The 15,031-nt window shown below is 39.6% G+C and overlaps 1 long non-coding RNA gene across 7 annotated transcripts in view; it reads right to left on the minus strand.

The window, feature by feature from the left end:
- Nucleotides 1-15,031, minus strand: part of LOC102010070 — a 164,803-nt gene that overhangs the window by 89,294 nt on the left and 60,478 nt on the right. The window contains exon 4 of one of the 7 annotated variants that reach the window (XR_001231480.1): nucleotides 7,324-7,828. The exons of the other annotated variants lie outside the window; for them this stretch is intronic. This is a non-coding gene — a long non-coding RNA (uncharacterized LOC102010070). Of the gene's footprint in view, nucleotides 1-7,323; nucleotides 7,829-15,031 lie in introns of those variants that run through there. 7 annotated transcript variants of the gene reach the window in all.

Here is a 15,031-nt window from a genome sequence, read left to right on the forward strand (position 1 = left end):
TATTATTATGTTATCCTTCTTTTATTCTTTAAAATAAAAAATACAAAAAAGAAAAAAAAGAAAAAAAGAAAAAAGTTAAAATGGCACAGCCTGGTTAAAAGCAGAAAAATTAAAAATCTGGTTACTTACAAAGGAAATAGAATTAGGCATCTCAATAATAAATGTGATTTCTTACAGAACTTTTTAAAAACAATTTTGAATGTGGAATTCCATATTCAGATTAACTATTCGTCAAGAGTAAAGAAAATAATAACATTTTCAAGCTTACTGTAATAGCCAAGATTTATTAAACTCTTTTTATAAGTCAGGTATAGCATGGAGCCCCTTGCAATTACCAAATTATTCATTTTATCCTTATAACCCAATTAATTTGTACGTTTATTATACCTGGTTTTACAGGTGAGAAAGTAGAATCAGAGAGAAGATAAGAAACTTGCCCAACACCCAGGCACCCATAGAGGGTCAACATGGGCTTTGGTCTCAGAAAGGCTAATGACAGCATCCGCACTCTCAGTTACTAGTGCCTTTCTGTAGGTATTCAGAAAATGTATGGCAAAAATTATTTGAGGATCTACTACAATAAAATGGAGAAAAATTCAAGAAAGAGGAAAACATAGGCTCCCAGAAACACTGGCACTACCCCAAGAGTCAAGATGACAGTTTGCCTGGGAGGTTAAAATAGGAGAGCAGAAGATTCCATGAAGAACGTCATCAAAGAAAGGAGCTACTATTGTACAGAATGTATGACGAAAACCCAGAAGCTCTTGATAGTGAAGTAATAGAACCTACTTCTCTAGTCAACAACAACAGAAGAAAGGCAATGGGAAACTCCATTTGAAGCCACTTTTGTGGAATTAAAGAAAACAGAACGTTTGGAACATTTTCATTTTATTTTTTAAAATTAGGTTTCTTGGTATATTTTGGGTATACATAATCATCACACCCATCACAGGGAGAGTGTGCCTGTGCATGACACATCCTGATTCCCATTCCCATTCACCCGCCCTCCCATCAACCCACCCTCCTTATCTACAAAAGCTTTGTTTCCATTTTTCTTTCCTTTCTCATTTTTTTTCTTTTCCCTTCCTTCCTTTCCCCATCCCCCTCCCTAGTTCCCCTTCCCATCTGAACATTTTTTTCCTATTTCACAATATGCATTATACATTTTTTAGACCTTATTTACACTTTCAGTTTCTCACACCAGAGAAACAATACAGTGTTTACACATGTGTGTCTGGTTTATTTCCCTTAAGAGTATGGTCTTCAGATGTATCTGTTTACTTAGAAGTGTCTCAAGGTTATTCTTTATGGCTGAGGAGTACTCCATTGTATTTAAAAAAACAAACAAACCACATCTCCTTTACCCACTCATCAGTTAACGGGCATTTGGGTTGTTTCCAAGATTTGGCTATTACAAACTGTGCCACTATAAACATGAGTTTCCATATATCACTTTGGTATGACGCTTTTAATTCTTTGGGGAAGATGCCACGAAGAGGAACAGCTGAGTCAAATCGAACCTCTATGTATAGATTTCCAAGGAATTCTCCACACTGATTTCCACAGTGACTGTACCAGTCTACACTCCCACCAACAACGGAGAAACGTTCCTTCTTCCCCACAGCCCCACCAGCATTTGTTATTGATTGATTTCTTGATGATAGTCATTCTTTCTGGCGTAAGATGGATCTCAGCATGGTTTTAATTTACATTTCTCAAATGGCAGTGCTGTTGACTACTTTTTCATATATTTATTCACCATTTCTACATCTTCCTCTGAGAAGTGTCTATTCATTTCAGATGGCCATTTTTGTACTGGGTCATTAAATGTGGGGAGTCTGGTTTTTTTGGAGGCCTTTATATATTCTAGATGTTAGCCCTTTGTCTGAGGAACATCTGGCAAAAATTTTTCCCACACTGTGGGTGCCTTTACACTCTGTTGGTGGTTTCTTTTGCTGTGCAAAATCTTTTTTAAAAGATAATATCCCAGTTCTTGATTCTTTGTGATAGTTTTTGTGCAATTGGGTTTTGTTCATAAAGTCCTTGCCTACACCAATGTCTTCATGAATTTTAACTATTCTCTCTTTCAGTAGATTTACTGTTTCTGTTTAAATATTTAGGTCTTTGATCCATTTTGATTTTAGTTTAATGCATGGTGAAAGATATGGTTCTAGTTTTAATTTTCAGGATATAGGAAGTCAGCTTTCCCAGCATCATTTATTAAAGAGGCTATCTTTCTTCTATTGAAGGTATTTGGCTGTTTTGTCAAAGATGAAGTGGTTGTGTATATCTGGAGTTCTTTCTGCATCTTCTAATCTGGTTCACTGATCCTCACATCTGTTTTTTTTTCCCAGTACCATGCTGGTTTTAGCACAGTAGCTTTATAGTATAATTTCACGTCAGGAATTGTGATGCCTCTGCCTTACCCTTATTGCCCAGAATTGGTTTTGCTATTCTAGGTCTCTTCTGGTTCTAAATGAATTTTAGGATTATTTTCTATAATTCTTTGAGAGATGTTGTTGGAATACTGATTGGGATTGAGTTAAATCTGTATAAAAATTTTGGAAGTATGGCAATTTTCAGTATGTTTGTTCTTCCTACCCAAGAACAAGGGATATCTTTCTATTTTCTAACATCCTCTTCAATATCCTTTTTCAGATATTGAAATACTGTAGTTTTCAACGTAGAGGTCTTTTACTTCCTTCACTAGATTGATTCCTAGGTATTTCTTTCTTTCTTTTTTTTTTTTTTTGGATACTATTGTGCAAGATGTTGTTTTCCTAATTTCTCTCTCAATGAGTTTGTTATTTGTGTACATGAAGGCTATTGATTTTTGAGTATTGATTTTGTGTCCAACTATGTTACTGAAATTGGTTATTAAGTGTAGATGTCTTTTGGTGTCCCAGCATTTGGGGGGCTGAGGCAGGAGGGTCATTGCAAGTTTGAGACTAGCCTAGGCTACAGAGTGAGCTCAAGACCAGCCTGAACTGCATAGTGAGACCCTGTCTCAAAAAAAAACGAAGTCTTTTGGTGGAGTTTTTGGGGTATCATGTTGCTTCAAATAATGATAGTTTAATTTCTTCAAATATTATCCTAGTTCCTTTTTTTTTGTCTAATAACTGGTTAATGTTTCTAGACTATATTGCATAAGAGTAGAGACAGTGGAAATTCTTGTCTTGTTCCTGATTTTAGAGTGAAAGCTTTCAGTGTTTGACCATTTAGTATGATATTGGCTGTTGGTTTGTCATAGATGGCTTTGAGCAGATTGAGGTGAAGACCATCACTTCCAATTTTCTGTAGAGTTTTTATCATGAATAGGTGTTACACTTTGTCAAATGTTTTTCTGCATCTATTGAAATGATCATATGGTTTTTGCCCTTGCCACTATTAATACAGTGTATTACATTTATTGATTTGCATTTGTTGAACCATATCTGCATCCCTGGGATGAATCCTACTTGGTTATTGTCTTGCTTACTTTTCTCTTGTTGCTGGGAACGAAAATACCTGATGCCCAAAATTAAGGAAGGAAAGGTTTATTTTGTTTACAGTTTGTGGAGGTTTCAGTCCATACTTGGCAGATTACAAGGCAGACTGGCACATGGCAGAGAGCTACAGCTCATGGCAGCAGAACACACCAAAGCAACAGACACACACCAGAGAGGAAATGGCCAGAAGCACCCTCTTCCTCTCCCTTACATATGCAAAGTATCCACCCCAGGGCGGGTGTAGCTCTCACACCCATAATCAATCAAACTCTAAAAGCCTGCCCCATGGCTGCATGAGGCTTTGGGGGGACACCCAGACACAAACTATAACAGTCATGGTGCATAATCTTCTTGATGATTTGCTGTATTCTGTTTGCCAGTATCTTATTGAGGATTTTTGCATCTATGTTCATTAGGGAGATTGGCCTGTTTTTCTCTTTTTTTGGTTGGATCCTTCTCTGGTTTTGGTATCAGAGTAATGCTTGCTTCTAAGAATGAGTTTGGGAGAATTGCTTTCCTTTCAATTTCATTAAAGAATTTGAGAAGTAGTGGTGTTAAGTCTTCTCTAAATTTCTTGTAGAATTCAGTAATGACTGCATTATTCCTGGGCTTTTCTTTCTTGGTAGATTTTTAATTACATCTTCACTTTCATTGATTGATATCGGTATATTTAGAATTTTTATATCTTCTTGATTCAGCTTTGGTAATTCATAGGTATCTAGGAATCTGTCCATTTCTTTTACATTTTCCATCATATTTGAATACAGGTTCCCAAAGTAGGTATTGATGATCTTCTGGATTTCTATAGGATACATTGTGATTTCACTCTTGTCATTCCTAATTGCATGGATTTTCTTTCCTTTTTTTGTATAAGATTGGCTAAGGGTTTGTCAATTTTATTTACTCTTTCAAAGAATCAACTCTTTGATTCACTGATTCTCTGTATTATTTTCTTAGTCTCCATGACATTAATTTCTACTCTGTTTTTTAAACTTTCCTCCATCATATGAGTTTTGGGCTTCACTTGCTATACTTTTTCTAGAAACTTGAGGTTCAACATTAGATTTTTTATTTCAGCTTGCTCTGTTTTTTTGATACAGAACTTCACTGCTGTAAATTTCCTTCATAGGACTGCTTTCATTTTGCCTCATAATTTCCAGTGTGTTGTATTGGCATTATCATTTAATTGTAGAAACTGCCTAATTTCTCTAATTTCATCTGTGACCTAATGATTGTATGTGTTTATGAAGTGTTTGTGGTTTCTTGTGGAGGACTGCCACATCGCCCTCCTGGAGACCCAAGTGTGATTGTGCTTAGTTGCTGCAAGCAGTGCAGGATTTAGAGGTGACTTCCCTAAAATGTCTTTCAGTTTAATTAATGAGTCTGGCCAACTGTGCATGTGAATCTTCATGACATCAGGTGGCTGATGATGGACTAGTATTATTTATCATCAGTGGCCATGGCTGAGCTCAGATAAATGAGCTGTGATACCATAGGGCTAAGATATGAGATGATGTCTCCACAGAGGCCTGCATGACTCCAGAGGACAATTCCATCCCAAAATTGGCTACAAAGCAGGCTACTTGTTAACTATAGCCAAAATCTGACTATTTCTGTCCCTTCCACAAGAATGCTTTGTTCCCTCTGTTACAAGCCTTGCCAGCCTCACCACATACAGCTGCAATTTCTTCACCATTTTCCTCAATGACTAAATATCAAGGTTCTGGGTTCCTCATGGCCTTTTGTTCCCTGAGAACAACTGGTCATCCCAGTCCCCTACTGGACCCCAATTTTGTCTCTTGCTATTTCTTCCCACTGTGCACCATAACTCCAGGCAAGAGAGTGAAGTCTACTGCAAGGGTCTCCAATAGTTTCTTTTGCCATTGATTTCTAATTTCATTGCACTGTGGTCTGCTAATATGCATGGAATAATTTCCATTCCTTTGCATTTACTTAAGCATGTTCTATGACTAGCTTATGTGGTCTATTTTGGAAAACATCCCATGTGCAGCTGAGAAGAATGTATATTCTGAAGTGGGTGGAACACTGTAGACATCTACTAAGTCCATTTGTTCAAAAGTTTGGTTCAGTTCTGATATTTCTTTGTTGATTTTTTGTCTAGTTGATATTTCTATTTGTATTTTTTAACATCAAAGTGGAGTACTGAAGTCCCATATTACAATTGTATTAGTGTTTATTTGATTTTTCATGTCCATTAATATTTGTTTTATATAGTTGGGTGCACTGGTATTTGTTGCATACATATTTATGATTGCTATCTCTTCCTTTTGGATTGTTCCCTTTACAAGGAGGTAGTAACTTTCTTTGTCTCTGTTAATCAGTCTTGGCTGGAAATGCACTATATCTGCAAATAGAATAGCTAGCCTTACTTATTCCAGCTTCCTATAGTGTGGAGTATTATTTTCCATACTTTTACTTTCAGTCTATGAACTTCTTTTTGAATTAAATATGTTTCTTGTATGCAGCATATTGTTGGATCTTACTTCTTGATCTATTCTGCAAGTCTGTTTCTTGTGATTGGTGAGTTGAGACCATTAACATTGATAGTTATAACTGATAGGCATTGACTTATCCCTGTCATGTTATTTTCCTGTTGTTGTTTCTCTTTTTTCTCTCTCTGGTTAATTGCTTGCCTTGCCTAGGGGGTTCATTCTGTTGGGTTCATGGAACTGTAATCCTTGTTATCTCTTTCTAGAATGTCCTTCAGAACATTCTGCAGTGCTGGTTTGGTGTTTATGAATTTCCTCAGGTGTTTTTTGTCATGGAAGTATCTTATTTTTCCATCAATTTTGAAAGATAGTTTTGTGGGATACATCAATCTGGGTTGGAGCTTGTTTTCTTTTAGCGTTTGAAGGACTTCATTCCAAGCTTTCCTTGACTTGAGGTTTTGTGTTGAGAAGTCTGTGGTGATTCTGATGGGTTTCCTTCATATGTGGTTTGTTTCTTTTGTCTAACAGCTTTTAATATTCTATCCTTGTGTTCAATTTCTGAAATCTTGACTGTTACATGACTTGGTGTAGGTTTTTTGGTGGTTTTTTTTGGATGATGGTAATTGGAGTTCTATGTGTCTCACTTAACTGTATGTCAAATTCATTTTCCTTGCTTGGGAATTTTCTGGATGACTTCTGCGAACAGGATTTCTTATGTCATTTGTGCTATCTGATTCCTTTTCTTTTTTTTTTTTTTTGTTTTTGTTTTTGTTTTTCTCCAGTACTGGGAATCGAACTCATGACCTTGTACTTGCCAGGCAGGCACCGTGCCGCTGAGCTAAATCCCCAGCCCCCTGATTCCTTTTCATTGACTCCAATCAGTCTTATGTTATTCTTCTTTCCATCACCTAGCAGCTGTTGGGTTGCTTTCTCATGGTCCCTTGCTTTTTTTGAGAAATCTTTTCACAATCACTAACTGCAGTCCTGTCTTCTAACCTGAAATTCTGTCCTCACATTGGCTCATTCGGTTGTGTATGTTTACAAAGGACTTTTTAACCTCCTGGACATCTGTTTGAATCTTTTCATGAATTCCATTTCTTTCTTATGTTGGGCATTCATGATTTCCATCATTTTCTACTTTCTTCTAATTTTTTTATCTGTACTTACTCTAGACTCACTAACCATGTCTTTCATTATGGTTACCATTTCTGTAGTTATCTGCAGTACTAATTCTTTTTGGTTTTTTTTTTTTTTTTTTTTTTTTTTTTTTTTTTTTGGTTTTTCTCTGGTACCGGGAACCGAACTCACGACCTTGCGCATGCCAGGCAGGCGCTTTTGCCGCTGAGCTAAATCCCCAGCCCCTGCAGTACTAATTCTGATTTGATTTTTTCTAGAGCGTCATTCATTCATCTGCTTTGTTACTTCCATTGTTACCACTTCAGAGAGTCCAGGTGGGTGGCTTCCAGATCGTTCCACCTCATTGTCCTCTGGGTTTGCCCTTTGTGAGCTGGAAGTCTGGGGTTGTATCTTGTTCAAGTGTCTTTTTATTTTCTTAATTCCTGATTTGATGCTTGTAAGTTTCTTGTGGTAAAAAGCTTTATTGCTCTTATTTAGAATCCTTAGGAAATGACTGCTTCTCAGAGGTGTCTTCCAGCCACAGCTGACTCTGATCCTGAGTCTGTTGCAAGATCTCACCTCTTCAGTTTATTGGATATAAGAACTTGTTGTTTACTTGGCCCAGGCCCTGGCTCTCTGGCACTGGTCCATAGTATTTTTTATATCCTAAAGCAATTTCAGTCTTGATATACCAGGAAGAACAACTGATTAGAACAATTATGTCACCTTGGCTAAAGTAGTACAATCCGCAGTAACAATAGCACCAAACACAACCTAGAAAATGACAAAATGAGGAAACTATTACTTTTCCGCCTTCAACCACATGAACCAGATGTGTGATTATAGAACAAAATCTAAAATGAATGAGAAAATTGTATGCAGTAAATAAGCACTCAATATGACAAATTTACCCTCAAGCGAGAAAATTCAAAAGGGGTTAGGGGAAAAAATAGAGAAATCAATGAAGCAAAAGAGATTAGAAGCAAGGCTAGAAGACAAAGGAAGATCATGCAAACTTTGGGAAACTGGTGAAAAAGTCAGGAGAGAGAGAAGAAACAAATAAAAACAAGAACAGAACAGAACAACAATAAAAAACCTAGAAACCATGTTCACACTATGTGTTGGTTTGGGGGATATTTTGCAAGGGAAACAATATAATACCAGACACATATAAGTTTATTTATAATAGTCACCCAAAGAATGATATACCTAAGACAGTGCAGGAAATCTGTCCACACAGTATAGACCAGAAATCCAGCTAAGGACCTGGATCCAGTGATAACGTCCTACATGAGTCCAGCTGAATACCTAGAGCCCATAACAGTGCCTCCAAAAATCCCACTAGAGGCCCAGAGCCCATAACAATATCTCATGCAGGCCTGTTTCACAGATCTGCATTGGGAAGGCCCAAAGGTCAGTGGTGGAATCTAGAAATTCTGTGCCAGCAGGATGAAGGAGCTGTGCCAGCAGGCTGAGGGATCTGCACTGGAGCCAGGAAGCAATGTTCAGAAGAACCAGAGCTCCCCTGAAAGGTACCACAGCCATCCTCAGCAACAGTGAGGTCCCCAGCTCCTCCCATGATCAAGATGGCTGAGTTCCCATCAGGGAAGCCAACATGGCAAGCTTCTTCAGGAGACTGAGCTGTGCACCATCTTCCCCTCCAGAGCCAGGAAGTGATGTTCAAAGTGAGGACCAGAGCTCCACTACAGTGAACCAAAGCTATTCTCAGTGCCAACAAGGTCCTGAGCTCCTCGGAGGATGAAAACAGCCAAGTTCATCAGGAAAGCCAGCATGACGAGCTCCTCCAACAGAACCAACAGCTCCTTACAGCTTCCACCAGCTCCAACAGCCTTTGTCCCCTCCCAACAGCCTCCTTCTCCTTCTCCAGTTCTGCCTCTTATGCTGATGGCAACAATCCTCTGGTGGGCCTCCCACACCCAGCACCAGGCTTAATCAGTTCAGCTGGGGGTGATAAGTTGACCACCAGTGGTCAATCCACCACACACACTCATATAGGAAAAAGAACAAATAATCAAGAAAACAAAACAAGAAATAGAGAGAAAAAGAGGAAGAAAATAAGAAAAAAAAAAGTCCACTTCAAGGCATGTCTCTGCTGTCACTGGTAGAGAGCAGGGGCAAACAGAGTCCAGGTCCAAGCTGGTTAACCCCAATAAGCCAGCCATCGCTTTACACTGAGGCAGTGGATCATCCCAGCGAGCCTGCACCTTTAGTTCCACTGAGTATTAGGCTGGTTTCTAGCTGTGAGGCTGGAACCACATTTGTTCAACCTGCAGGAGTCAGTGTGCCTCCTGCCAACTTGTACTTGGTTCTCTGACCCTGTCTGGTCTCTGGGAACCACTAGATGGAGCTGGGCCTCAGCTGTTCTGAGTTCTGAGCTCAGCAGGCCCCTCTCCAACATGTCTACCAGCCAATTGCCCTCTCTTGGGGTACATCTGAACCCAAATAACTCACCAGCTCCTGCAGTCTGCTGCATCCACTCTCCCATTCCACTGGTGTGTTTCTCTGTGGAGCCCTCTGGGTTGTAAGTAGTCACTCTATGTCTATAGGTTCAAGCTGCCCCTCCCACACAGTGCATCCAGGCTCAAGGACAAAGCATTGCCTGCCACCTCCTTCTTCACTGAAGTGTCTCTCTTTGCTCTCCCTATGGGCTTCAATTCTCACTTCTGATCCTTCTTGGGTCCCAGGGACCCACTTCCTTCCTTCTTCTCTTCTTCACATTGTTATATTCCAGTGTCTGGACACCAAATCTTGTAGAGCTCACATTTTCATTTTAAGGGGATGGATTTAATCACAAGAACATTTCTGCCTATATGAGTCTAATCACACGACTTTGCTTCTCTAATATAAAATGTCTACATATTCAATATTATAAAAGTAGTTTGTTCCTTTTTCATATTTAGTCAATTAAAGGAAAAGCATGGAAAACTGAATTACATTTTCTATAGAATATAGAGAAAATGATAAAAGTCCTGTAATATGTAAGTACAGCTACACAGCAATAGCTGAAGAAGATGAGAGAGAAGGGATGCATATGCAGAAGAGGTAGAGATATGCTTATTTCCCTCACATGAAGGAAAAAATTATTAAGTATAAAATATTTCAAAGGTATAAAAGTATACATTAAAATAAGTTAAAAGACACCGAATCAAAGCCTGGAGGGAAATAGGGAAAGGAGAGATGGGTGAATATAAGTGCACTAAATTCTTCACCTTTCACAGCGTAAAGTTGATAGGCATTACTCAAATTTTATGAAGGAAGGAACAGATATACAATTAGAGTTTATCACAGTATCTGCCAGATTAAAATCAGAAATGCCTAAAAGAAGCTATATCTGAAGGATGAATCTGTTGTCTGTTTTTACCATCTGTATATCTTACTCTTAAAATAACACTGAGTCAATGGATTGGCAGTTAGATGCATGAACAGAAGTAAACAGAGAGCTGCACTACTTTCTGTAGGAACAGTTAAGCAGAAGCATGAAGACTAAATGCTGTCTAGATGAGAAGAGAGAACCCTGCCCAAGGGAAGAGGGATAATAAAGAATTTGAGAAACAGAAGGAAGTTCATTAGCTGAAAAGTGGAGTAGAAGGGAAAATTTCAAATGAGGCTGCAGAGATAGGCAAATTTCCAGTGTTGTGTACATGTTAAGGACTTCAAAAGGAAGTTACTGAAGGTTCCTTAAAAAAGAGATGGAATTATGGTTGCCATAGAAACACACCACTCATTTTCCTTTCAAAGAGGATCAGGCCAGGCACAGTGGCAAACACCTGTGATCCCAGCTACTTGCAAGGCTGAGGCAGGAAGACTGCATGTTTGAAGTCATCTTGACAATATAGCAAGACTCTTTCAAAGGAAGGAAGGAAGGAAGGAAGGAAGGAAGGAAGGAAGGAAGGAAGGAAGGAAGGAAGGAAGGAAAGAGAGGAGATCAGCTGCAAAGAATGTAGTTAGCAGTCTTCAGTGGAAACATGTTCTGGTTCTACTGTGGTGTTCCTGTCAAGGTCATTCTCTGGCTACTGCCAACTGATAACTCAACGCAGTGCCGTGGCATTAGAGCCAGGCCTCTGCAAATCAACATGCAATTTTGCTCATAACTAATCTATACTCTCAGGATTCTCATCAGACTGGATGAAACTCAAGAATTCCTGGCAGTCTGAGGCTTCACACCCTCTCTGCCTTCTCCTACATCCCTTCCTGAGGCTGTCTCCACTGACTTCCTTCCCTTTCTTGGCTCTTTCACAGATATTCCCCTGTGGTAGTCAGCTTCCCACCACTGTAACAAAAACATTTGAGATAATCAGCTTCTGAAGAGAGAACGTTTATTTCGGCTCACACTTGTGAAGTTTCCAGTCTGTGATCAGCCCTCTTCGGGGGGGCCTGTGGCAAAATAGCACTTCGTGGATGGGTCACGCGATGGAGCAAAACTGTCCACCTCGCGGCCAGGGAGCAAAAAGAGAAGACAAGAACAATCAGGGCCCCACAGTCCCCTGCACAAACAGAGCTCCAGGGACCTGAAAACCTCCCACAGACCCCTGCCTCTTATAGGCTCACTTTTCCCCAAAGTGCCACCCTGGGCACCAGCCTTTCAACACATGGACCTCTGAGGATGCGTGCAGACCATAACAGCCCTGCAGCAGACCTCTCTCACTTTAAGTTCTGTCTTGGCATCTGCTTTCCAGAGGGCTTCAACAACTGACCCAGAAGGTGACACGAAGCTTCATCTTACTTGATTGTGGTTTGTTGTATCTCAAACTGTGGCTAGTGAAACACTACAACTCTAGATTTTTATATCATGATGTTCCTGACACCATTTAAAATTTTTCATTGAGATGTTATTATCATAAGACTCACTATTTTAGTAATTTTTGAGTATGAAGTTCATCTGTTTTTAGTATGTTCATAATGCCTGGCAGCTAGCACCACTACTTTTAGAGCATTTTCATCACCCAAACACAAAGCAAAAGCACTGATTAATAGTTTCTCCCCTTTTTTCATCAACAACTCTCCACCCTCTACCCTCTGGCAATGGTTTCTGGGTTTGTGAAACTGCCAAATCTAAACAATTCAAATAAATGGAATCATACCAATAAAGGTTTCATTTTACTATATAGAGTAGAATCATTGCTGTGAAATTGAATACAAAGGAAAAATTAGAAGGTTGTTACAGAAATCTCTGTGAGATCTTATTGAGGCCAGGACAACATCGGGTTGAAGAAAATGTTACACTGATATTAAAATTGACAGGTCCTGATGGCTTATAAGCAATGAAAAGAAAGGGGGAAATCAAAGATGATTCCCCATCCTGGTTGAATATTGATATAACTCACTTACGTAAGGAGCACTGGCTGTTCCTCAGACCAGCCCCCACTGTGGGACAGCTGTGCACTTGGTATTTCGGCAGAATCCCCAGAGTTCATTTTCCTCTCTCAGACCTGAGGTCTAGGCATTCACTTGAGGCAGGACCTCATAATTTGTTTCATAGCAACTCCTATGTTCCTTATAAAGAGAAAGAAGGGGCCAGTCTATCGAGGACCATAACAGCATTCTGTAACCATTATCCACACCTACTGTTCTCCAGCCTCCTATGTCCTCAGGATGGGACACAGGCTCTTGCAAACTATGCCTATAAAAGCTTCAACTTTTCTGAAATGGATGGTGGCCGCCTGAATGGAAGATGGCACTGAGAATATGTGTAATCAATATGAGTGGACCATAATGGTGTCTGGTCTATGAGACGGCCAGATTACCTTCCACATGACCTCTTAGATCAACAGACAATACCTAAAACTGACATTCTAGGAGACTCCAGGTCAAACCTATGTGCTTTATCTTACCCATCTACAAGGTGAGCATCATGTAAACAAACTATAAAGAATTTTGAAATAGAGTTTGTTTTTCTCACTTGCTCTCCAGAAATACAATGTTCTCCTTTCCTGGAACTTGATCCATTTAATTCACATATCTAAGATTACATAACTTTCATTTTTATTCTGACTGCCTCAAATAAGAAACTTTCAAAAGAAGGAGCAGAAGTTTCTATTATTTTAAATTATTGCAGTATTTTAAAAGTTATGGTCAAATGAATAATGACTCCTGTACCCTAAGAGAAGTCCATATCCTAATTCCCATAGAACCTGTTAATATTGGGCAAAAGAGATTTTGTAGATGTGAGAAAGTAAGGATCTTGGACAAATTATCCTAGATTACCTGGGAAGTCCTAACACAGCATATGGTTCCTTAAAGAAGGGAGACAGGGGATAAGAGAGACAGAAGACAATGCTACCACAAGCCAAGGAGATCCAGAGGCCTCTAGAAGCTGGAAGAGGCACAGAATGGATTCCCCTTAGAACTTCCAGAAGGCACCAGCCTTCCTAATAGTACCTTGACTTTAACCCAGTGAGTCTGATTTCAGACTTCTAGCCTAAAGAACTATAACAGAATACATTTATGTTGTCTTAAGTCACAAAATCTTTGGCAATTTGTTATAGTAGCCATAAGAAACTCATAGAGGCTGGGCGTGGTGGCACACGCCTGTAATCCCAGCACTTGGGAGGCTGAGGCAGAAGGATCATTGCAAGTTCGAGACCAGATGAGCTACAAAGTGAGCTCAAGGCCAGCCTGAACTGCATGGCAAGACCCCGCCTCAAAAAACAAACAAACAAACAAAAAACCGAAAAGATCTTACTTTTGGTCCTGGTCCTGTCTTTACTCAAAAATAATCAAGTCCTGTATGGGCAAGAGAAATGCCTCCACCTCCAGAAGGATTTCCAGCTCCAAACACTTCTACCAGGTGTATTTTTTTGTGGACTCCAATCTCTGATGTCAACTGTCCTACCTAGTTATGGGCGTCTCCTATTCTTTGTAAGAATCATCTGGAAAAGGCCATGAACGTGTGGACAACATACTCAAACTACCATGAACTGAAGCAGCTCAGCTAGATATATCTCTGTTCTGAGCCTAGGTGACTCACCTTTTTGGAGCACTTCAAGATAACGATTGTGTAAATATCTCCAAAATTTCCAGTAGCCCTGCGTTTTGTGGAAATTCAGCCCACCTTTAGTTTACCAAAGCAGTCTGATGCACTTGTGGGTGGCTTTGTGCTGAGGCCGGGAGGCTCACACAGGTGTTATGCCTGAGCCCCAACCCCATCCAGACAAATCAATACGGCTTGCAGAGAGTTTTGCTGCCTCCTATGGTAATGACACTGAGATGCTTTAAGAATTGGGACTAGATACAAGAATTTCCCACTTTGAAGCTTACAACCCGTTTACTGAGTAATGCTTTAAACCTCACCTTGGGCACAAGTGTAAGCAGTGCATAGACTCCCATTCCACGTTAATGCTGGAGTTCATTAAGCCATTTACTCTACAAATTACCACGCTGCCCTCCAGGTGAACCCACTGGTTTTCATAGCCTCTGCTCTGTCCTGCTCTCTACAACCACACACTTTGCAAAGATGAGAACTGGGAATATTTCCGATATGGGGACCAAGCAAGCTCACATATCCAAGACGCAGACCACCGAGACGATTCAGATAAAACGATGAGCGTGGGAATTTACACCTCCTTCAGCAAGTCTCTCGGGCACCTCCTTTTCAATCAAGGGAGGGTAGAGCATGCAAATCAGTTCAGAGTGCCTAAGAAGGCTCATATTTGGAATTCCACCAAGTAATTTTTCAGGAATATTAATGATATGGTAAAATGCCCTGGATATACATTTAAATCAAAAAGTACCATACAAAGCTCTAAATAATACCAATCTTATTTTTAAAACACACAAAACAAAAATAAATAAAAACTTTTAAAAACACACATATAATACACCTACCACATGAGATATAATATATATGCCTATATTATCAGTAACATATTTTCATATATATTGTCTTAACAGCGATTATTTCAAGATGGTGGGGGGCTGGGGATCTAGCTCAGCGGCAAAAGCGCCTGCCTGGCAAGC

The sequence above is a fragment of the Chinchilla lanigera genome, unplaced genomic scaffold (genome assembly GCF_000276665.1).
Source record: "Chinchilla lanigera isolate Chin_1 unplaced genomic scaffold, ChiLan1.0 scaffold00099, whole genome shotgun sequence".
Lineage (NCBI taxonomy): Eukaryota > Metazoa > Chordata > Mammalia > Rodentia > Chinchillidae > Chinchilla > Chinchilla lanigera.